General features: G+C 36.7%; 1 non-coding gene across 1 annotated transcript; it reads right to left on the minus strand.

Moving 5' to 3' along the window:
* Positions 1-386: 386 nt before the first annotated feature.
* Positions 387-458, minus strand: Trnad-guc (transfer RNA aspartic acid (anticodon GUC)). Its single transcript has one exon. It is a non-coding gene; the product is annotated as a tRNA-Asp (tRNA).
* Between the last annotated feature and the right edge of the window lie 2906 nt (positions 459-3364).

Consider the following 3364-nt stretch of genomic DNA (forward strand, 5'->3'; position numbering starts at 1 on the left):
TTGTTATATTTCTAATGCATTGTTTTTTTCATAGTACATTAAAAAAGGCAAATACATATTTAAAAAATAAGTATATTCAGTAACTAGCTGAAATGCTAAAGTATTATTTCATCATGTTTCTACAAAAAATTTATTAACGTTTAAGCCGGGTTTTCCTAGGCGCGTAGTCGGCCAGCGGAGAGAGGAACGCGGAGAGCGGACTCAGCTTGTCTTAGGTAATTTAATGTTACTGTTTTCCTAGCAGCGGAGCGGAATGCCATGTTAATTTCAATTCCGCTCTCCGTTGTCCGCTCTCCGCTGGCCGACTCCGCGTCTAGGAAAACCATGCACTATAACATTTCTCATTAGAATTAAAACAACAACTGTATTGCCAAACAAAATGTTTCCTCTCCGGCCGGGAATCGAACCCGGGTCTCCCGCGTGACAGGCGGGGATACTGACCACTATACTACCGAAGATTGGAAATAACGTGTATAATCACTAAACACGACCTTAATAAAAGATAATTCACACGTGGATCCACACATTAAACATATAAGATAACATTATCTATTTCTTTTATATGACAACATGTCATATAAGGATATAAACTTCATTTTTATTTAATCTTGAAACTCTAGAAAATATGAACAAACACGGTGTTTTTGGCTTTATCCAAATTACAAGTAGTAGAGCAGTATATGGGGTAGCGGATTTTTATCCCCCTGGAATTTTACCCTCTGGGCAAACGTGACGTCACAAACCAGGGGGTAAAATTCCGGCCGCGAACTTTTGAGTTTCGCGACATCAGCTCGATGGATTAAACGCGGAATTAAACATATATTTTCACGGTTGTGAGTTTAATCAGAACACATCAAATTATAAAAACCTAGAATTCGGCCCGGATTTTTACCCCCCGGAATTTTACCCCCCGGAATTTTACCCCCTGGCCAGATATAAATTAGTGAGAATGATTAATTATCGTCATTCAGTTTTAATTTGATGGTAAACATTTTATTATTAAGTAGCCTATCTTAATTCATATGTAACATTAACTAATCGAACAGGGTTTTAATATTAATTTTGAGATTCGAGTGTCAGGATTCGATCTTTGAAGCCAACTGTTGGTTAATATGATCAAAATAAAACAGCGAATTCTGTTTACTTAGTTGAGATTACAAAATAAATAAATAAAGATAGGCTACTAAATAATGAAATGTTTACAATTAATTAAAAAAAGAAATAAGAAAATCAACTATTCAATTTCTAAAATCAGCCAGGGGGTAAAATTCCGGGGGGTTAAATTCCGGGGGGTAAAATTCCGGGGGTAAAATTCCGGGGGTAAAAATCCGGCCCGTACATCTTCAGTTGCCTAAACGCTAGTTATATGGACAGGGGGTAAAATTCCGGTTTTTATCGCTAATCTAATTAACCACGCTCTGACTATTTTCATTAGACTTCCAAATCCGCGGGGGTAAAATTCCGGCCGCGAACAAACTTTTGGCCACTCAGGTTACTACGTCATAGTGACGTCAGCTTTGCCCAGGGGGTAAAATTCCAGGGGAATAAAATTCCGGCGACCCCAGTATATACCATATAGTCACTGTTTGCAGACAAAAGAAGCTCATAAGCTGGCAGCTTTCTTTATCTATTCCATTTAGTCCAGTCAATAAAGGGGTTGTAGAGGACATGGAGAGGGGGAAATTTTTTTTCTGCGGGAATGTGTTCGGGGTAGTTAGAAGATAAAAATACCAAAAGTCCCCGCCCCTGGCCCTGCTGCTTCAGCGGGGGGAGGGGGGGAAAGACCCCATTTTTTAGTTTTTTACTTCTACACTGAAAACCGTGCATCGTACGGAAAAAATGTAAATTATAAAAAGAAAGATGATGAAATTCTCTACAAGAATGATAATATTCATTTCTTCCGTATAAGCATTGGTTTAAAAGATATTCTCAAAATAATATAAAAATTCTTAAATAAATTGATTTTTCATGCGTTTTTTGTCAAATAAGTTTATACATATAATCCATTAGCCTGTTGTTTCACATCAATCAGGATAGAAACCCGGTTTTTAACATTAACCTATATAATATAATATATCAATCGTATATATTGTGTTAAAAATAGTGTATATAAATTTAAATAAGTTATGTATATTTGTCATGGAAACAAGTAATTTTGGCATAATTATAACACTAAAAATTAAAAAGATTATAGTTGTAGCTATATTTGTCCAGGTTTATTTATATCAATTACCGAAACCAAGACTTCATACTATTGTTCATGGTCTCGGTCTCTCCATAATCCAATTCTAGTTCATTAGACTTAATATCTGCTATCGATGTGAGAGTGTAGTGTATATATTCTTCATCATCCTCATTTATCAGAATTGGCTTTCTACTTAAACGGCCCCCTTAGCAGTTCTGGCATAACGGCCAACGAGGAACATTTAATGGACATTTCATTGCATGTACATCTTTCATTGCTACAATCTTTAGTATATTTCCAAAAAACAAGCCCAATATTTCTCATGGGTTAGGTGGTTCATTGGTTAAAACTGGGAATAGATTACCTTTTTTGCGCTCCCAATCCCACATTTCTGAGGGTAGTTGGTTTTCCAAACAGAGTTGTCCTTAATTAAATGATACAAATGATTAAAGGGGTTGTAGGAGATGAATCCGTTAACTGTTACGATGCTGTAATGCTTGTAATCATTTGCAGACAACAGGCTGTCACGGGAAAATATGGCTCTCCCTTTGTCCTCTGTGAGTTCAACCATCGATATCAATGATTAAAACGTTGCAGCAAAACCTTTAATTCTGTTTCAAAGGATTTGTATAAGTTAAAAAAGCTATCAAGATTTAAAGGATTGTTAACGATTTGAACCTGCTCCATTTCCCTTTATTTAATGAGAGTGGTATGAGTAAAGACCAAAAATGCCTGCACTGTTCAAGTTCTTTGGAACCAACCAACAACAGTTTTAACGACTTTTAATTTGGTTATCGATGGGCTATTTCTCACGCATAAGGTTATATGGCAAACTCAAAGGGGATCTTAAGTGCCTGCGATATGTGATGGATACGTGAGGTACGTGGATACCTATTGTAAGGTAATGCATTGTTGTTTTTGACGGATATAGCAATTCAGAAAACAGCACGAAGATGGCAGACCAAGAAAGACGCTACAGATTGAAAAAATCAGTAGCAGTGGCGGTCCCAGGATTTAATTTCCTTGGGGGGGGGCTTTCCTTGGGGGGGGGGCCTACGGTGGTTAACCCCCCCCCCTGAAAAAATGTGGAATTTAAAGCACAATAACGTATTTTGATATGCATTTGAGCTCTAAAATATCTTCAAGCTAATAGTATTTATGTTAGCTAATAAAATATTT

This window comes from Macrosteles quadrilineatus, unplaced genomic scaffold, assembly GCF_028750875.1.
Source record: "Macrosteles quadrilineatus isolate MER2022 unplaced genomic scaffold, UCM_ALF_1.0 Scaffold_19__1_contigs__length_3004403, whole genome shotgun sequence".
Taxonomy (NCBI): Eukaryota; Metazoa; Arthropoda; class Insecta; order Hemiptera; family Cicadellidae; genus Macrosteles; species Macrosteles quadrilineatus.